Source organism: Clytia hemisphaerica, unplaced genomic scaffold, assembly GCF_902728285.1.
Source record: "Clytia hemisphaerica strain Z4C2 unplaced genomic scaffold, Clytia hemisphaerica genome assembly, whole genome shotgun sequence".
Classification (NCBI taxonomy): Eukaryota; Metazoa; Cnidaria; class Hydrozoa; order Leptothecata; family Clytiidae; genus Clytia; species Clytia hemisphaerica.
In genome coordinates, this window is record NW_027103598.1 from 1,218,992 (window position 1) to 1,241,682 (window position 22,691).

The 22,691-nt window shown below is 36.4% G+C and overlaps 1 long non-coding RNA gene across 1 annotated transcript in view; it reads right to left on the reverse strand.

Annotated features, from left to right (window-relative positions):
* The window catches only part of LOC136801976 (uncharacterized), a 76,431-nt gene that overhangs the window by 41,202 nt on the left and 12,538 nt on the right, over positions 1-22,691 (reverse strand). The gene's annotated exons all lie outside the window — the stretch shown is intronic.

The window sequence follows — 22,691 nt, forward strand, 5'->3', positions numbered from 1 at the left end:
ACATTGTGTCCACCCGACGTCTGATAAACGTCTTCAGGACGTCCATTTGCAAAAGTTAAGTCCATATTACGTCCTTTTCGCGTCCCTTTGGACGTCCGTATTGGACCAACATCGGACGGACGGGATCCGTTTCATTTTTCACGTCCTTAGGACGTCCTAAAGTCGTCCACATTTGACGTCCTTTCGTCCGAAATGGACCTTGTATGGACGTCCTCTGGACGTCCTGTGCCCACTGGGCAGCCGCGATGAAATTACGACAAAGTCCAAAAACGATCATTTTCAGCCATAACACTGTGAAGATTTCTCCAATCTTGTTCAAATTTACACAGGAATTGTGTTTTAGTACCCTTTATTGAATTCTCATAGTAATATGTTTGTAAAAAATCTGTGTCGGGTTTGAAAAATCAAAAGGAACGGTCGTCAGTCAACAATGATGAATACAATAAAACAGGATCATTTTCAGCCATACACATAACACCATAAAAATTACTCAGATCGTTTTCAAATTTGCACTGTAATGTTGTAATTTTAGTATTCTCTTTTGAATTCCAATGGCTGTGTGTTTGAAAGTTTCATTTCCAAGTTACAGAGTTTTTACGTCTAGAAGAAGTTTTAGCCATATGCAAGATTCAAGCACTCGATCAGCTGACGATTCATGGCCAAAATTTCTCCAAAGTTTTTCCACATTGTTGGAGAGCCAGTATGCATCAAACTTCTCATAAATCATGTCCAAAACATCATGAATAATGATGAAAATGATCAATTTTTCACTGAGATTTGCTTTTCGGCAGCCATCTTTTTCTAAATACTTTCGGCGAATCAAATCACAATATTATCTTTTTTACAGAGAAAATGTTTTTCATATTTTTCATCGATTTCAAGACATATTTCAGTCTTATTAACAAACTTTAACAACAAAATAATAACATCAAATATGAATGTTTCTATGATAGGTCATGATTAAACTTCATCGCCGTCTTTTTCCTCCAAAAAATCTAAAATATTTCGCACTCCATCACCACTTTCATCTTGTATACAAATACACGTTACATGCTTAAAAATCAATTGTGTTCATCTTTTTTGGTAATACCTGGTCAATAACAACAAAATAAAAGAAGAAAAAAAATCGAATTTCGCGGAATTTAATTTCGCGATTTAGCCATTTTGGTGTGTTTCGCGGAATTTACGAAATGGCTTGAAGAATTTCCTCATTCCAATTTTTAAAGATCGGTTTTACATTGTTTCTATTTGTTGTTTATGGGATGTCGTTGAAAAAGATCTTGGAGTAGCTGCTTATAATATTGATATAAAACGCCTGGAACTTGAGAATATTGTTGACTCCTTTGAAAATGTTGTGACATACTTTTCTTGCACGTGTGCAATTGAATCGACAATTTGAGAGAAGAACTTAAGAAAAAACGGGATATTGTTGGTTTTGAAAATGACAATGAGTTTGAAGATTACGATGAGGACGACTCGCCTATACCAGGTAAGGAAAATTTCTCTATATTTCTTATTTTTTAACTGACGTCCATTAATTTTCTATAACGCTCTTTGACATATTTCCTAAGATATGATTTTTTAATCATTTCTGGGGTAGCATTTTGGATTGCTCTGTCCACAACTAAATATGGTGCTTCAAAATTTGAATCGGAAATATCCAAAAAGATCATGCTCGCTGGTCTTAATGTCACATCTTGCTGACCAATTCAAACAAGAGGTAACTAAAGCAATGCCATAAGGCTATTTTTGCGAAGCGAATATACATGAGCGAAGCAGTTTTGCTATGTACCTTTAAATTCTATATACCCAGGGGAGCGCAAGACGAAAACAAAAATTTAGTTCCCATCTGTTAAATGTGGATTATTATTCAGATCCCTGTTGTTTTCATCAGGGTAGGAGGCATTTCAATATCGGTTTGGTAGATTGTATTTAGGATGGTTTCGTCCAAAAAAGGAACCACTCTACGGCGCCGAAAATCTCCGAGTCAGGGCAATTTCCATAATAGATATTCCATCGTTCCCGTACATTTTCTCCCGCCCCTACTATATCAGACAGCTGATTGGTTATGATATTTTCATTGTCATGGTTTCGATCTTTGTGTATATCCATTTTGATTTTTTTGCATTCAAAGAGTTTCCTGGAAGACTTTCATCGACCTCGAAGCTTTTACTGAAAATTCTACAGATTATTAAATTTATTGCTCTGCTGTCTTTGTTATTGGTGTTGCAATTATCACTTGGAAAAATCATATCATCAGGTTTATTCACCATTTATAGTTTTGGATTTATAACACCATCTACACACAAGTAACACAACTTTTATGGTACCATCAGCATTATCTATAGCTGTGTATAGGGAAGTACATTTTGTTGACTTTTTCCTCACTTAGTTTCACTACTTTGTAGGAAGGAAATATATTGAAGTAGGGTTTCACTCCGTTCTTTATAGACCTTTTAAAAGTTTCACTTAATTTTTGCGAATGAAATATCATTCATTTATCAACGATATCGATAACGTTTAAAAAATTAATACTGTAACAGAACAGTCCAACACTGCTACAAATTATCCAATACCAATCCATCGATGTGTGCGTCAAAAAAATGTCACGGCGATCACGACTTTCCCCACCAGGGCGAAGAAATTTGGGCCAAAATGTCTGCTTTTTTAATTCTGTTATTCAAGCATTATATTCTCTCAAGACTTTTCGTGAATTTGTTTATGAATTTGACATTAACAGTAATAACTCAGGAAAGACAATGATTAGAGAATTGTTTATTGCCATGACATTATCAAACATACCAATTGAAACATACCACCTGATTCCCTCTTTTCATTTTGGGGCAGATTATGATCACAGTCGTTTTCAACAGTTTGATGCTCAAGAATGTCTAATATATATGCTGTACCAAATTTATGACTTAAATCTAAGTTCCGCGCCAGAAGAATCTGTGTTTACCATATCTAGCTTAGAGTCTATATCATGTCAAACATGTCATAATGCGTCAAAACCCAATCAAAATTCATCAACCCTTAATTCAAAAGAAAATAGTATCATCAAACCACACATTTTTTCATCTCTAACATTGTCTAAGGGAGAGAAAAATACAACATACACAGGCGAAGAGAAACATCGTCAAGACAAAGCTGATAAACTTTTACAGGGAGAATGTAGTATGTATAATGATTACAACAAAGAGGAAACGTAGAAAAGCTATGCGAAGTGAAATTAAAGAAGAAAAAAATGAGTGTAGAGAAAACCAGCAATAATGATAAGATTACAAAGTCCGTTAACATTGAAACATGTGATAATAAATCTAAAATAAATGATTCAAATGCACAAGAAATTCATTTTGAAATTAGTTCTGCTAGTGTGTCTAAAGACTCTGGTCACAACTCAATATGTACACTCCATCACGAAAGAACAAAGAAATCAACACTAATCCTCCTGTTCATTCTCAGAAGGCTGACCAGAATTTAAAGATAACTTTTCCTCCTGTGTCAAAATCATATCAACAAATACCCATAGGTAAATCAGAAAAACATCAAGAGATCGTCAAGGAGCTAGACATCTTATGTAAAAGTACGTTTTTTCCAAAAAATCCACTTACAACACAGAAAAACGATATACAACTACATCATTCAGATAACATTCATGTTCCCTTGCAAAATAATGGAGACATTGAAATGGTTGAACAACCTGAAGTAACAAGCAACGTTATACCTAACTCGTATGTCCACAGTCACGGTGATCTTCAAATCCATGAAAACGTTCTTGTTAAAGAGACTATTTCAAAATTTATTGAAGGAGAAGACAGCCATACTGTTTCTGAATGTATTACATGCCAGGAAGTCAGGCCAGATTTTTTTTACAAGTCCCTAAAAAGCAAAAGGATCCTCCTAACTTTTGGCAAGTTCAAGAACAAAGATGTAATAGGTGCAACAATGAATTTCATAAAAAGATAAAAGGTAATCAAAACCAAGCACTGTTTTTTTTCAGGAGCTCTGTCCCCTCCTATTGATTGTTTTCATGATGACCAAAGGAATTTGATGCACAATAATCAAAACTTCATTGATGTTCCTCCATTTTTAAAAGGGTTGACTTTTGTTGAAACATTAGAAAAATCTCTATTGCCATTTATGTTCATTGTTTGAAATATGGCATGCTTGCTTCAAAAGGACATGCAGTAGCCATACCTTCAAATTTAAAAATCTTTACGTAACTGCCTCGATTGCCCACTGAGATTGGTATTTTGTTGATTCGAAGTGGTAGCAATAACTCTAAAGCATACATGGCCTCTAGACAAAGGGTTCAAGATGCTCTCAATGGTTTAGTTTTTGGATTTCCTTATTATGGGTTAGACAACCCACAACACGGATACACACAGTATCATGGAAAAGATCATATATCAGGGAGAATTCTGAAAGGTAAATATTTTTTATATCAGCCCAATCCATATTATCATGATGTAACAATTGAACTGGATCAGCTTCTTAACATTCCTGGAAATCATGGTATTGTTGAAGGACTTCTAATAGTTTCAGCTGACAATAGTAACACTGAACAGGCTACTGAAGATAGGGGACCAGCACCAGGTCAGTTTGAAAAGCTTGCTGTAGATGAAGAATTAACAACATCTTCAGGATCTGCAGCCCAACTAACCAACTCTGATGCAGATGAAAATGTTAAAAATGCATTACGCCTATTTCTTGGAGAAAATTGCAATATCGAAGAACTTATTGAAACAGGTGTGATAGCCGACATAGGTAAGCTACACAATAACAAAAGGGAAAAACCTATCCCAGGGCTTTCCACATAGGGATTTTTTACTATGTGCTATCCTCATATATTTGTTAATGGAACCTGTGATTTTAAAATTTAAGGACTGGATTGATCATATATACTTTTGTAAAGACAGTCGTGTACCTGCTCACAGATTCTTAAAATTTCATCTCATGAATACCAGTCTGCGTCAGAAAGCTTTAAATCAAGGAAGTTTTTGCGTCAAATTAATGAAAAACACATAACAAGGGATGAGTTAGTTCAACAACTAGAAAATCAAAACGAGGCAATTCCTCGCAAAATATTATCAATGAGTGCTAATCTAGTTGACACAGCACCATATTGGCGAGAGAGAAAAGATGAATTAGACTCACTTTGTTTTTTTATGTTGAAAGAACACCAAGTTTACCCTACTTATTTTGACACCAGTAGCTGTGCTGAGCACCACTGGCCTCAATTGCATAATGTTTTGATCAAATATATTGCTCAAATTAATGGAGAATCAGAAAGTGATGTTAGACTTAAATTTACAAATGATTCTAAGTACCGTCACCAGGTTATATTACAAAACCAACACATTGTCACCTCTTACTTTGATATAAGACATACCAATTATTAAGATACTGTTTTAAAAGACCTGTTTCAATATGAAGAGTTTTGGAGTCGTTATGAATTTCCCAAATCACGGGGCCAAATCCATTCTCACTCATTATATTTTTCAAAACTCCATTATCTAATAGTCAAGGCTATATTATCTCAAGATAAGGATGATCCAGCAGTCAACATTGCCAGTGACTTAGAAAAATGGCTCCAAACCAATGAGTTGAACGGAGAAGGTGTTTTATCTCCCCAATTCGTTTCTATGCATCCTGCAGGGGGTGCAGTTGAATACTATGAGGATAAACCACCTGAATGGATTCCAAATAAACATCAATGGCCACTACCAGAAGGAACTTTGCCAAATGTAGATGCTAATGTGTTGAAAAAATGTATTCTCTGTCAAACAGATGAAAACAAAGTTAAAGAACTAAATAGTGATACAGTTAATAAGGTCATGTTACACTCATGTAGCTCATATTGTCTCCACCGGAAAACTGTTACCACAAAGGAAAAAGATGAAAATGGTCAACAGTTAAAAAAGTTGTTCGATACTGCAGGCATCATTTTGGTGAGTATGATGAGGAAAGTAAAAGATCTTCTGGAAAAAAGACAAATCCTTTTGCAGCTAGACTTACAGAAGGTCAAATACAAAGATATGAAGGGAGAAATGATCATCCTCGGATGGTTCAACATATACGTCCCAGGCTGTTATCCTGGGCAGGGCAATGTGACACCCAACCCATTGTCAACAAAGGGATCAAGAACAAGTCGATCAATTGCATGAACAACATCAAAAATCAATTGAATCAATCCAAAACAAACACAGACAGGATATTGAACAATTGCTGAGTAGATTTGGGAACGCTGAGGGTAGTGAGAATGACCCCATGGAAGGAGATTTCCTCCTGGAAGAGACACCTGCAAATAATGATGAACCAGAAACCCGGATGAACCACTTGTGAGTAAAATTTACGATATTAAAGAATCAATTGAGACCATGGTTTTCTTGCACCGAAACGTTGAAGTGCCAAATGTCAAAACCATCTATTCTACACCCTTTGAACTTGACCGTGTAACCGGTACTCTACTTTATGTTTAAGTAAATTTGATATTATTTTTAAGGAACTCACACGTGCCGATTTGGATGAGTATCGTCTGGACCATCCCGGGCCAATGTCAACCAGCGCCTTCAATAAATGAAAGAGTTTGGGAGGCAAAAACGCTTCTTGTTTTGTTTGGCGGGTGGGACGAAGAAATCGGGGTAGGGGTGGAAGGGGTAGAGGTGGTCGGGGCAGGGGTCGTGGTTTAGGTCGAGGTCGGGGTAGAGGAGGTATTGCTACGGTTAGAGAGGATGATGTAGTGCGAAGAGATGAGAAAGGGAGAGGGGGTAGTGTTGTGGGTGCTAGAGGGGCTAGAGCTGACAGGGGGGTCGACGTAGAGGTGGTAAGGGGGAGAGATTTCCAGGAGTGTGAGAGAGGGTAGAGTTGGGAAATTGTGGGAGAGGGATTTTGGAGGGAGGGTTATTTTTAATTTACAGGTGGAGAAGGGTGGTGTTGGTATCAATCATCTTTGATAGCTGATTGATACGGTGCATTCAAACTTAAAGAATTATTTATTGAAAATCTTCGTATACACAATCATACCCTTCTTTACCTGTGAATCTTAAATATTTATGTTCAGTGATGCATTTACAGTATTTCAATTTATTAAAAATTTGAAGAAGCCCTCATCTAGAATTCGTTTAGCATTAAAGGATAAGGAAAAGAATTTGGCTTTTCGAGAACTTATATTTGATAGTTGGTAAGTAATAAACGACAGATAGAACCCATAGTTAAAGCCCAGAAAATCTTGAAAGGTTTTACTTCGTAAGTAAACCCTTGTTTTAAATATCTCATTTTTGTACAGTCCTACTTTTCTGTCTCAACTTTGGAAGTTTTAGCCCCTAGATCAGGAAGATGATTTTAAGTCTCTCATAATAATGCTTTGAGGAAAATTAAATTATTGTATAGTCTCCTGTGCAAGGTTCACACATGTTTAGGTTAGATTTATTACATAGTTTCCTGTGCAAGGTTCACACAGGCTTAAATAGGTTAGATTTATCATATAGTTTCCTGTGCAAGGTTCACACAGGAATGTAAATTGATGCTTAATAGAAATCAGCGAGGTTTTTTCTGAAAAGGAATCAGCAGCCTAGAAATAATTTCCCAGGGGCCGCGGCTCCACTTTGAAAATGGTAGGGCCATGGTTTAGTGTCTAAGGAGGTGCCACCATGGTTGGCGCCGACGGGAGAAATTTTTGAAAATTAGCCCTTCTAGACTGCCTAAAACAGGTCTTTTTCAAGGTTTTTACGCAGAATTTAGCGGAATCAGTAAATTTTCTTTTTGCTTTGAAAAAATGTGGTCAGGCCAATGCCCGGGTGCCCCCCCCCCCGCTGCCGCGGCCCCTGTTTCCAGTAACTTATCAAGACTAGTGAGATTTTTTGCGTGATGAAATTTTGTCTTTTTGTGAGTCTATTTTTGCGATATTGTGTGTTCGGCAAAAAGATGTTTCCAATGTTTCATTTATTAAATCAATCCAAACCAGTCCAAACTATTTTTTTCAAGAACCTTGCTTTGCAGAATAAAATTCAAAAACTTCTATAATTCATATATCAAAACATAGATTATATTCTATTAAAATAAGTATTTTACGAAACAAATACTTCTAATAGTGCTAAACTAATTTTGATCCCATCCAACACGAAGCAAAGTCGATATTTCACCATTCTTCCGGCTCATTTTTACGCCACGCGCAGATCTAGAGAAAGGATGCTACACTCCCTATTCGGGCGCTTCGCACCCTCAAAACGGTCGTTCCGCAATCAAAGTATGCAAGTCACTAGTTTTTAATAATTGCCGGGGCGTTCATTAGAAGGGAGCGTTTATTTGAGGGGGCGTTTATTAAATAATTTTCCTTTTAGGAGGGGCGTTTATTCGAGGCGGGTATTTAAAAGAAGGGGACGTTAATTCAAAGTTATGCAATAGGCAAGTCTAGCACAGGCCTTAACTTGCTCGAGGATTATAAATACGTGGTCGATCTCCCCTTATTGGTATATATTTTCGCATGTTACAAATTTTCGCGAATCGTGAAATCGTGTTTCGCGTGTATTAAATTTCGCGATTCACTAAACTAGGTATTTTCAGAAAGTTGGAATATAAAGCAAGAAAAAGACTGATTTTGCTTGAAACACAACGTTTTTGATGTAAAAATACTAACAAAATACTAAGAAAAATTTTTTCGCGTGTATTTAATTTCGCGATTTTGTAATTTGGAAAAATTTAAACAGTATTAAATTTCGTGAAATTGACCAAAAAACTCGCGAAATTAAGGGCTCTGACCATAGTGAATTTTTCATAATTGCCGTGTTTAAAATGTGTTTTTTGACTGATGTACCCAACAAAACTATGGCATGTTATACATTTTCTGTTAGACAAACTATTCCTGAATCTGAAAATTCAAAAATTGCATTGAAAAAATTTGATGAAGAAGAAAATGAAGACTTTTGCGAGGAAGAGTATTTCAACTTTGAAGAGCTTAGTTTCGGCGAAGAAAAAACATTTTGAAAGAATTTTCGCAGTAGATGGTGTATCTTTTACCGAACATTAAAGTTTTTTGTGGAAAATTTTTGTAAATGCTTCTTTGTCTCGAAATCTTCAAAATAGTGGTTTTTCATCAATTTTTCATCTGGTTTTTGCTTAAAAAAACAGTCATAACTTTTGACACATCTTTTTAGAAAAATTTTCCGCAAAATTTAGAATAGTTCAATTCTTTGCGGACAGTTTGAAAAAACTTCGAAACAAAAAGGTTAATTACTCATTAAAACTTAGCACTTTTTATAAAAGAAGGTGATGCAACATATTATTAACGTCATAACGTCATTTTTGCAATTAAGAGATTTGATTAAAAAGTGTTGTTTCTGTTTATAAAGGCAATTCTTTGTTAAAAGTGTTAAAGAATCTAAAACATAACTTTCATGTTCAGATACTAAAATAAATTTTCCGACTATGGTCAGAGCCCTTAAGTACCCGCGAAAATTTGTAACACGCGAAAATATTGTATGATCTGCATCATATCGAATGGTGCCAAAATACTTCTTGGAATTGGTTTGGGAAGCTTTATATTCAATACACGCTGCTTTTTTATAAGAATGGTGTAAATCCATTTCATCATGGATATTCTTAATTTTTTAAGGAAAATCATCCTAAAGTATTCTTACAGCATTCTTAGGTTTGGATCTTAATTCAGACTAGATTTAACATTTAGCGCTTAAAAATATCCATTTCCAATAGTGACTAAATTAGAAAATCTTTGCAGGACCTTTTAAATGATCTCCAAGAAGCCCGGGGGGGGTACTTAGGCAAAATGGGTGCCAGGTATGTGCGAGCCATAAGGGTACCTTTTCTCATTCCTCAAAAGTCTCTCAAATGGGTACAAATTCAAAAGTTAGTCTCTGAAAGGATCCCAAAATCACAAAAATCAAAAATTTCTCTCTCAAAGGGTCACGATTTCCAAGAATTTTGACCAAAATTTGGTGAAAATCAAACCAAAATTTGGAAAAAATGGACCAAAATTTAGGAAAAAGTCTCTCAAAGGGTCCCAAATTCACCAAAATTTTGTCTCTCAAAGGGTCGATTTTCGATTTTCGGCTCGAACATACCAAATGGCTGATGTTATCATGGGGGCCCTACCATTGATAGTGGTTAACCAGGTAGTATAAACAACGAATTATTAACAACAATTATTGAGACCATTGAAATCATCGAAAAGGAGAACATATCTAGAGCAGATTCAAGAAGGTCTGACGCTGTTTGGGTTGTACGAAGAAATGAAAGCAAATAAAAAACTTTTCCATCCATTGTTTGTGTAAGAGTCTCGAGAAGATTTTCAAGTGGGTGCACTGCTCATACTTCGTATTTTAGTTGAAATCCCTGATGCATTCAGATTACTATCCTTGGTCACTGGTCAAGAGCACAAGTCTCTTCATCAACATTTTAAGGTCACAGTCGAATTCGAACCAACTTTTATAGATTGTTTCCAGAGCATACGAATCAACCTTTGCACCTGAATCAACTTCCTCGATAGGTTTGTGAGAAGTTGGCTTACGTACGCGTGTCAAAACTGGAACCTAACAAAAAATCAATTTGAAAGATTGAATGAATGTTAGTTATCATTCTTTTCTTCGGCGAAATGATACGTAATGGTCAAAAGTTTTTTAATCTGACTGAAAATGATTATCGTTTGATTATATCTAATCATTGTCCGCACGAAACTTGTCAGGTGACTTAGAATTATTCATAAGAGATCAACAAAAGAACTATATGTCGCATGCTAGCTTTTAATGATGATAGTTATACAAAAAGAGGAAGGCCTGTGAGAACTCTACTCGACCAGGTCTTAGATAATTTAGATATTTCTATTGATGAATTTTGATGGAGAGATGTGTGACTGAGAAAACAGGGACTGGTTCCAGGTTTCCTCTCATTGCACATCTCCCCATCTATGTTTAACCTAGAATAGGGATACAGTAAATTTTTATATAATAATCTAAATATGTATAAAATTGGATATCTACTAGTTCTCCTAGAGCATACAATTTTCATTCAGTTGGTAGATTTATTGATGACCTTTGCGCTATTAATGATAGAAATGTTCTCATGTTATAATGATATCTATCCGGAAGAGCTACAGTTGAAAGTTGAACATCATGGAACATATGCAACGTTTTTGGATCTTGATATAAGCATTAAAAATAACATCTTTCGCTACAAATTGTTTGACAAGAGAGACACTTTTCCTTTTTCATTGTGAGAAGGCCACATAAAGATAGTAATTTACCATCCATCATCTTTTACAGTATATTCTGAGGTCCTACGCATTGCTAGATGCACTCTTCTTTTTGAAGATGTTCTGCCAAGAATTTCAGAACTATTCAAACGCATGCTCAATCAAGGAGTTGAAAGATCTTTCTTGCAAAAACAAATTGTAAAGTGTTTTGATAGACTTCCAGAGACTTTCATGAAATTTGGCGAATCTTTAAATGATTTTTTAGTGCAAACATTTTTATATTATGTATTGTCTGTTTGTTTTGTCAGTCATTTTATTTTTTGTTCTTTCCCGTGCGGATGGACAGACGTCTGCACGGCAATTCGGACTTTAGGTGTCGAACCGGGTTCTGGGTCTACTTTTTGAAAATTTGTGTTTTTTGATACTTGTCTTTTGTTATTAGAAAACTTTCCGCAGTCACAGCGAGAACGGCAAAACTTGTGAAATAACATATAGGTGTGAAAAAATAGAGAAGTTGCCGTGGTAGCTACTTTTTGTTTCCGCATTTTCTTTTCACAACGACTAGGTTTAAAAAGTAAACAATAATATTTCTGTCTATAAAAGAAGATAGCCAGATACAAATTTATCCCATGTCTCTCAAAGTCTTTGCTTCCTCCCATCGATCCGCTAATTCTGCCTTCTTTATTTCCAAGTCTTGCTTTCTTAATTTTTGTTCACTTTTAGTTTTTTTGTGTAAATACTCCACGGTCCCATTTGATCGTCTTTTTTTGGCTGTTCCTCTACTGCTTCCTCCCTCTTCGCTGCCGGTTTGCTTTTTCGTTTTTGGTCTCCAACGTTTGCTTCCTAAAGCTAGACTCTCCTGTCTGTGCCACCTCTCGATCTTGTGTTTATTTCTTTTGGTCCTTTTCCTCTGATGCTTTTGTTTCACAGTCTTTAAATTGTTGAATTATATATCAGCCAATCTTTGTATTGCCTCTGTTTCTTCAAGAACACCGATGCCAGATGCTTTCTCTTGTCTACTTCTCTTTGCTTTATACTGTTTTTCCAAATGATTATAACGGCCTTTCAAGGGTCGATCCTTAACTTTGAAATATATCCTCTCCAGTTGGTTTAAGCCAGACGTAATTAAACGAACTTTGTCGAAAATAGTCGAACGACGAATGGCCATTCCATAGTAATTGTGCATAGAATTGATCATGGTGTCTGTTATTTTGGTTTATCAGACAGTTTTACAATTTAGGTGACCATTTAACCTTTTTTTAATTTTTCTCCCCTTTCCAATATTCTTTTACTTGTCTGCGGAGCCTGGTACCAAGCCTCTTACGAACGTGACCGACGCATTCTTGCTTGTTTGGTGTGACTTTTTTATTTTTGTAGGGTTCTGCTTCTACTGGGCTTCTACTACCTCTTTAAAAAAAGAAGTATCTCCATCTCTGAGGTATTTGTTATAAATCAAACTTTTGTATGGATCGTTGAACATTATCACCACACCAGCTCCTTCCATCACGCTTGAGCTTTTCGTATGATTTATAGCGCATCTGTGGTCAGCTTTCCATTGATCAAATTCTGCTGTTGTTCCTTTTTTAATTTTCCACACGGCACAACCCCTGCAAAATTTAGACATAACCTCAACATCAATGCGTTTTCCTTTACTTATGGTTGTCACCAAGCCATTCAACGATGCGTGTCCCCTACGTTGCCAGGAACCCTCCAGCGAAACATGACAGTCCCTTGCCTTCTTCAGTTTTCTCTACATCTGATAACACTTCTTTCCCTGCCTTTTCCATACTTTCACTAGCCGCTGATTTGTAAGCAGTCATTAATCTATTATGAAAAGTTTGATTTGCAACACAGTACATATTGAACAATCGTGAAGAATTTCTCAATGGTTCGTACCCTCTCCCAATTTCCCGAAACGCGGTAATCATCTGATAGTTGACAGAAAATGGCCGGCTTCCGTTAGGATATTTATTTGGATCTTTAGCAGGTTTTGATCTATAAATTGGATAGTTCTTTGACAATCATCAATGCTGATTTTGTTCCTTCATCCATAGCCTTTGAAATATCTTCACCTGATACTTGGAAATTGTGGGACGGCCTTTTCCAGCTCAGCCAACTTTTGAAGCCTGAAAATAAGGAATGAAGACAGTATCTTATTAAATAAGATTGGTAATCACCAAACCTTTTTTCCATTCTTCAATGTTGATGCGTTGAATCGGTGAAGAGTCGGATTCGTCCATGTTTATTTTGAAATTATTCTACTTGTCTCAAAGATTTAAGCCTGTTGGAACAAAAGAAAAACCTTAGGGCACAGACTTTCTTTCTTTATTAGATAGCATAAAAGTCTTACCTTCCAGCATAATCCATCATATCAAGAAGGTTGAAGTTAGGTTTCCCTCAAACAAAGCCTCTAAGCTTGGAGAAAAAAACTTCATTGCTGTCTGAACCAAACAGTGAAACAGAGTATTTGATATTTGGATAATTACGGGTGAAAGATGCAGCAGCGAAGATCAGGCAGTGTCCAGCAATTACAACATCATTGTTAGTTTGCCTTGTGATGAAATGGATGGACTTGTTCATCTCTTCGACTTCAAGGAAAAATTTCCATAAATGGAGGAAGGAGACTGCGCACCAAATGTTAGTGATTCTTTGTAAAATTGTCAACTCTGATTCCTCAAAAGCTTTGAGGATATTCTCCCCAATATCAAGAAAAACTTGTGTGCCGATAGTTTCGCCGGTGGAAAATGGTAAAGATAAGATCGAACAACGGGACGCAAATTCTTTTTGCAGATGCCACATTCTGCTTATCACGCACGTGAACATAGGTTGCAGATAATTCGCTCGCAAACTTGTACCTAAGAGAAATCAGATTTGATGGCAGGCTGAGTGATATCTTATTGGATACAATTTTTAACAAAAAATACGTGTTTCTTACTCCGTTACTCAAACATTCATTATCGTCGGTATTCTGTGTGTTAAAATTTCGGGGATATCGCTAAAAGGGGGGGGGTTGTAGGGGTTCGAAATACTGTTTTCCCGTCAAAATTTTTGCTGAATCCCGGAATCCCGAAAATTGAAAAAAATAATAACACCGTCACACCGGTTTGTAGAGGTTAGAATACCGGCATAATGACAAAACGTAAGGCTAAATACTTTTTTGTCAAATCCCGTAATACCGTTCTAAAAAAAGGTCCAATCCCGTCACACCGTAAAAGTACAAACCCCCCCTAAAAAGCTAAAGAAAAGTCAGATAAAACACTATACGTACTTTTCTAAAGTTATCATTAGAAACTCTAATTTGATCAATGAAGTTCCTACAACCAAAAGACGTCTACCATTCAAGAGCTGATTCCTCCGTTTTTTGATCAAGTGCTTCCAATCAGGAAACTGGATTTCTGGTAGTGATTTTCCGTTAATGATTGAAACAAGCTGTGGGAAATATGGAAGCCCGGGGATTTCGATTGTCTTCATTTTCAGTTTTCGAGAATGTAGTTTGGAAGTACTTGCGTACTTTACCATCCCCATCTGCACCTATTCCGACTATATCGGGGGGGGGGGGGTTTGTAGGGGTTCGAAATACCGTTTTCCCGTCAAAATTTCGCGGAATCCCGAAAATTGAAAAAACAATAACACCGTCACACCGGCTTGTCCAGGGCAAAATGTACCTAAATACCGTCACCGTCTGATTTTGAAATACCGTTTTCCCGTCCCTTTTTTCGTCAAATCCCGTAATACCGTACTAAAAAATGGCCAATCCCGTCACACCGTAAAAGTACAAACCCCCCCCCCTATATCGATGTTAAAAGCTGAACTATAGCAACGTGCTTCATCAAGCCATGTTTCAACTGATATCCAGTTCTCACCTTTTTGTACCGGTGTGACGGTTAGTGTAAAACACAGGTCAGTGTTGACAGGTCAGCTTCAATTACTGTAAAACACAAAGAAAATGTTTGAAAAACAGTTGTTAATGTCAAGAATATAATTCCAAAGGCATTTTATTGATCTAAAACTATTTTAAAGCTAAAAATCTACCCAAGTGCTTACCACGTGATTTCGCGTTTTATACCGTGTATAACACGGACCTGTAATACTTGTATTATATATTACATCTATATCACACATGTAAACAGAATATCTTCTCAATGTTATGCGCATGTTACGTACGTATGTTATATACAAAGAATAAAGAAATATTCGAATATCGATCTCACCTTTGCTTTAAACAGCCCCCTATCAGGAAAATAGCTATTTCACAATCACTATGTCATATCTCATTTTATCTCCTGCATCACCTTGGATATGATAACAAGAATTGATGAAAATAGTGTCAATGAGATTATATTTTATAAATGTTTCAACATTTTTATCCCCTGCTTTGTATTTTTGATAAAATGACGTCACTATTTTCATCTCTCTAAAACAGCTCTCCTGGAGTATTTCTTGATTTCGAAACCTGTCAATCTATATCCACTTGCAGTGTCAGCATCCTATTATGCATGAAGAATATTTTATTGTTAATTGGTGTACAAAACCTCATACTTTGAGATAACATCATTATTTACATAATTTAAGTGTCATTTGTTGTCAATATTTGGGGTTGATGATTTGTCATTTAAGTCTTCTAAATAACATATTTTGATATTACATTTACATTACATATAATATTTTAAGGAGCTTATGTTATGGGTTGTATGTTACGAGTGCGTTACAGTTTTCCGGTCTGTAATTTGTATGACCTGTGACCCGTGACCTGTGACCTGCGACCCGTGACCTGTGACCTGCGTTTTACACTAACCGCCGGTGTGATCGCAACAACACAACATGGAATCTTTTTAAAGGGACCCCTCGCATCAAAAATGATAACAAGACACTCACTTCATAATCATATGAAAAGCAACTTCCCCAAAGTATTAGCATGAAAAACTCTTTCTTCGCTCCATAATTACAAATTATAAATTTTGATGTTCGCTCAACTTTCAGAAATTTCAACTGGCTTCTGAAGGCCTTCGAATTTTCTTGCGCTCTTGTCGCACCAAGTTGTCGACACGAGTGTAGAGGCCAGCTCTGGTTCGAACAATCTAGAATCTGTGCTCTTCTCCTAAGTAAAACCCTTTGCTTGGAGTCAAGTTGCGGGTTTATGGAGAATCGGTATTGGCTTCAGAACTCCCAATGAGCCCCGGTTGTGTTGGTTTCAGTCAGACGGAGACGCCATACTGTTTTCAGAGCAATTTTTTGATATCTCTACAGGAACTAGCAGTAAGTTTTATGTTCTTTGAATATGTTTTTGGGGGTATTTTGACCAATATAGTTTGATTTCCTAAAGATCACAAACAAGCGAGGGGTCCCTTTAATAACGGGCACGGGAAGGAACAGTGTTGCCTGTTTTGCTTTCCTTAGATTTGAGTTGGAAATAGTCGCAATTATGTCTTCGGCGTTCTTAACGATTATCTCCTTGTCTGTAGCGAACTCAATAATCCTGTTTGGACGGACGCGTAGAGTTGATATTACTGTCGTAGCGTCCATTGCAATTTTAAATGGTCCTGGAATATATGCGTAAGGCTCATAAGAGTTTCTTGTGTATTCAAAAGCGTTCATGTTTATCAAATTCTGGACGAGCAACTTTGAACATTGTTGAAATACTTGGAGCACCTAAATCATTAATTAGTGGTTTGCAGGTCCACCATAATCGAAGACGACAGCTAGGAAAGATTTTATTTCGTCACTCTAACGTTTACCTGAATAAAACAAAAGATGGAAGGTAACTTTTAGATGGAGATTAAAAAACTTAGAAAAATAGAACTGAATAGATTACTGACCACTTGGTTAAATCGATGGTTCCTATATATTTAATCGATGACTCCTATTAGTGGGTGAAAAAATAAGGTAAGATCTACTAGACAATGGAATCGTATAAACGCGTGTGCTGAAGTATTTCACTTATCTGCTCTTCCATGGTTCAATACGAAGTCATTAGCAAAATTGAACAATTTGGGTGATTCCTTCGAGATGTTGTGTAAGACTTCAAATGGTATATCATCTTTTTCATAGACCGAGGTTTGAGAATCGTTTTGTGTTTTGAATAGCTTGACGGTACGTTTGAGCTCCTCCACTGTTTCCTGGAACGGATTTTAAAAATTAAATCAATACATGCTTTTTTGAGGCCCATAATCATCGGAGCAACAAAGATTTGACATCTTGAACTTGAGGTCATCGAACGCTGAATCAAACTTTATTCGGACTTTATTTTGGATTGTTATTCATTTTTCGAAGAGTTCCTAGGTTTCACCCAGAATTATAATAAATCGCTCTTATCAGAATTTTGTATTTTTAATTTTCAAAAAAATGGAAATCAAGCGTCTGTTAAAGTTCACTAACCTTTGAACCAACAAAATCAATTATGCTACACAAAGTCTGTTCATTCTTTTCAATCAATTCCCTCTCACCAACAAATGATAACAGTCGTCTTGATACATCTTTAGCTTTCTGGTCAACTTTTTCTTACTTGAACTTGCGTTTGAGAAATTAATTTGTTTTGCTCGCTTTCAGACCGGAGTTTTTTTAAACGGACTATGGTTCAATCTAATTACTTTGCTCTTTTTCAGAAGAAAGACATTCCGTTACCCAATCATGTCTAACTTCAGTATCTGCTGTTTCAAACCAGGTACCAATCTGAAACACTATTATGTATATTGTAAAATGTTGACAAAGTTCCATTAAGGACCAGATTCACCCATCCAATTCCTGATGTTTTACAGAAATTTTACTCATCCAAACAAATCTTTTTCCAAAATTTAGGCCGACTTGGAAAAAACACGCGCACTTGGGAATTGCCTTGCAAACTATGCAACTATAGTTGAAGAGCAAATAGAAGAACAAGAAAAATTGAAGTCAGACTTGGTTTTGAGCAATTTCAAACGGATTTACCGAGAAGAAAGTAGTCAAGTCCAAGTGAATCTCAAGACAGAAAATGAATTTTCTCGAATTATTCACGAAGAAAGGGACAAAGAAATACATAAACTTCAAAATACCATAAAGAGCTTTTATCGGAATATTTAATTGAAAAAGTTGACCAGAAAGCTAAAGATGTATCAAGACGACTGTTATCATTTGTTGGTGAGAGGGAATTGATTGAAAAGAATGAACAGACTTTGTGTAGCATAATTGATTTTGTTGGTTCAAAGGTTAGTGAACTTTAACAGACGCTTGATTTCCATTTTTTTGAAAATTAAAAATACAAAATTCTGATAAGAGCGATTTATTATAATTCTGGGTGAAACCTAGGAACTCTTCGAAAAATGAATAACAATCCAAAATAAAGTCCGAATAAAGTTTGATTCAGCGTTCGATGACCTCAAGTTCAAGATGTCAAATCTTTGTTGCTCCGATGATTATGGGCCTCAAAAAAGCATGTATTGATTTAATTTTTAAAATCCGTTCCAGGAAACAGTGGAGGAGCTCAAACGTACCGTCAAGCTATTCAAAACACAAAACGATTCTCAAACCTCGGTCTATGAAAAAGATGATATACCATTTGAAGTCTTACACAACATCTCGAAGGAATCACCCAAATTGTTCAATTTTGCTAATGACTTCGTATTGAACCATGGAAGAGCAGATAAGTGAAATACTTCAGCACACGCGTTTATACGATTCCATTGTCTAGTAGATCTTACCTTATTTTTTCACCCACTAATAGGAGTCATCGATTAAATATATAGGAACCATCGATTTAACCAAGTGGTCAGTAATCTATTCAGTTCTATTTTTCTAAGTTTTTTAATCTCCATCTAAAAGTTACCTTCCATCTTTTGTTTTATTCAGGTAAACGTTAGAGTGACGAAATAAAATCTTTCCTAGCTGTCGTCTTCGATTATGGTGGACCTGCAAACCACTAATTAATGATTTAGGTGCTCCAAGTATTTCAACAATGTTCAAAGTTGCTCGTCCAGAATTTGATAAACATGAACGCTTTTGAATACACAAGAAACTCTTATGAGCCTTACGCATATATTCCAGGACCATTTAAAATTGCAATGGACGCTACGACAGTAATATCAACTCTACGCGTCCGTCCAAACAGGATTATTGAGTTCGCTACAGACAAGGAGATAATCGTTAAGAACGCCGAAGACATAATTGCGACTATTTCCAACTCAAATCTAAGGAAAGCAAAACAGGCAACACTGTTCCTTCCCGTGCCCGTTATTAAAGGGACCCCTCGCTTGTTTGTGATCTTTAGGAAATCAAACTATATTGGTCAAAATACCCCCAAAAACATATTCAAAGAACATAAAACTTACTGCTAGTTCCTGTAGAGATATCAAAAAATTGCTCTGAAAACAGTATGGCGTCTCCGTCTGACTGAAACCAACACAACCGGGGCTCATTGGGAGTTCTGAAGCCAATACCGATTCTCCATAAACCCGCAACTTGACTCCAAGCAAAGGGTTTTACTTAGGAGAAGAGCACAGATTCTAGATTGTTCGAACCAGAGCTGGCCTCTACACTCGTGTCGACAACTTGGTGCGACAAGAGCGCAAGAAAATTCGAAGGCCTTCAGAAGCCAGTTGAAATTTCTGAAAGTTGAGCGAACATCAAAATTTATAATTTGTAATTATGGAGCGAAGAAAGAGTTTTTCATGCTAATACTTTGGGGAAGTTGCTTTTCATATGATTATGAAGTGAGTGTCTTGTTATCATTTTTGATGCGAGGGGTCCCTTTAAAAAGATTCCATGTTGTGTTGTTGCGATCACACCGGCGGTTAGTGTAAAACGCAGGTCACAGGTCACGGGTCGCAGGTCACAGGTCACGGGTCACAGGTCATACAAATTACAGACCGGAAAACTGTAACGCACTCGTAACATACAACCCATAACATAAGCTCCTTAAAATATTATATGTAATGTAAATGTAATATCAAAATATGTTATTTAGAAGACTTAAATGACAAATCATCAACCCCAAATATTGACAACAAATGACACTTAAATTATGTAAATAATGATGTTATCTCAAAGTATGAGGTTTTGTACACCAATTAACAATAAAATATTCTTCATGCATAATAGGATGCTGACACTGCAAGTGGATATAGATTGACAGGTTTCGAAATCAAGAAATACTCCAGGAGAGCTGTTTTAGAGAGATGAAAATAGTGACGTCATTTTATCAAAAATACAAAGCAGGGGATAAAAATGTTGAAACATTTATAAAATATAATCTCATTGACACTATTTTCATCAATTCTTGTTATCATATCCAAGGTGATGCAGGAGATAAAATGAGATATGACATAGTGATTGTGAAATAGCTATTTTCCTGATAGGGGGCTGTTTAAAGCAAAGGTGAGATCGATATTCGAATATTTCTTTATTCTTTGTATATAACATACGTACGTAACATGCGCATAACATTGAGAAGATATTCTGTTTACATGTGTGATATAGATGTAATATATAATACAAGTATTACAGGTCCGTGTTATACACGGTATAAAACGCGAAATCACGTGGTAAGCACTTGGGTAGATTTTTAGCTTTAAAATAGTTTTAGATCAATAAAATGCCTTTGGAATTATATTCTTGACATTAACAACTGTTTTTCAAACATTTTCTTTGTGTTTTACAGTAATTGAAGCTGACCTGTCAACACTGACCTGTGTTTTACACTAACCGTCACACCGGTACAAAAAGGTGAGAACTGGATATCAGTTGAAACATGGCTTGATGAAGCACGTTGCTATAGTTCAGCTTTTAACATCGATATAGGGGGGGTTTGTACTTTTACGGTGTGACGGGATTGGCCATTTTTTAGTACGGTATTACGGGATTTGACGAAAAAAGGGACGGGAAAACGGTATTTCAAAATCAGACGGTGACGGTATTTAGGTACATTTTGCCCTGGACAAGCCGGTGTGACGGTGTTATTGTTTTTTCAATTTTCGGGATTCCGCGAAATTTTGACGGGAAAACGGTATTTCGAACCCCTACAAACCCCCCCCCCCCCGATATAGTCGGAATAGGTGCAGATGGGGATGGTAAAGTACGCAAGTACTTCCAAACTACATTCTCGAAAACTGAAAATGAAGACAATCGAAATCCCCGGGCTTCCATATTTCCCACAGCTTGTTTCAATCATTAACGGAAAATCACTACCAGAAATCCAGTTTCCTGATTGGAAGCACTTGATCAAAAAACGGAGGAATCAGCTCTTGAATGGTAGACGTCTTTTGGTTGTAGGAACTTCATTGATCAAATTAGAGTTTCTAATGATAACTTTAGAAAAGTACGTATAGTGTTTTATCTGACTTTTCTTTAGCTTTTTAGGGGGGGTTTGTACTTTTACGGTGTGACGGGATTGGACCTTTTTTTAGAACGGTATTACGGATTTGACAAAAAAGTATTTAGCCTTACGTTTTGTCATTATGCCGGTATTCTAACCTCTACAAACCGGTGTGACGGTGTTATTATTTTTTTCAATTTTCGGGATTCCGGGATTCAGCAAAAATTTTGACGGGAAAACAGTATTTCGAACCCCTACAACCCCCCCCCTTTTTAGCGATATCCCCGAAATTTTAACACACAGAATACCGACGATAATGAATGTTTGAGTAACGGAGTAAGAAACACGTATTTTTTGTTAAAAATTGTATCCAATAAGATATCACTCAGCCTGCCATCAAATCTGATTTCTCTTAGGTACAAGTTTGCGAGCGAATTATCTGCAACCTATGTTCACGTGCGTGATAAGCAGAATGTGGCATCTGCAAAAAGAATTTTGCGTCCCGTTGTTCGATCTTATCTTTACCATTTTCCACCGGCGAAACTATCGGCACACAAGTTTTTCTTGATATTGGGGAGAATATCCTCAAAGCTTTTGAGGAATCAGAGTTGACAATTTTACAAAGAATCACTAACATTTGGTGCGCAGTCTCCTTCCTCCATTTATGGAAATTTTTCCTTGAAGTCGAAGAGATGAACAAGTCCATCCATTTCATCACAAGGCAAACTAACAATGATGTTGTAATTGCTGGACACTGCCTGATCTTCGCTGCTGCATCTTTCACCCGTAATTATCCAAATATCAAATACTCTGTTTCACTGTTTGGTTCAGACAGCAATGAAGTTTTTTTCTCCAAGCTTAGAGGCTTTGTTTGAGGGAAACCTAACTTCAACCTTCTTGATATGATGGATTATGCTGGAAGGTAAGACTTTTATGCTATCTAATAAAGAAAGAAAGTCTGTGCCCTAAGGTTTTTCTTTTGTTCCAACAGGCTTAAATCTTTGAGACAAGTAGAATAATTTCAAAATAAACATGGACGAATCCGACTCTTCACCGATTCAACGCATCAACATTGAAGAATGGAAAAAAGGTTTGGTGATTACCAATCTTATTTAATAAGATACTGTCTTCATTCCTTATTTTCAGGCTTCAAAAGTTGGCTGAGCTGGAAAAGGCCGTCCCACAATTTCCAAGTATCAGGTG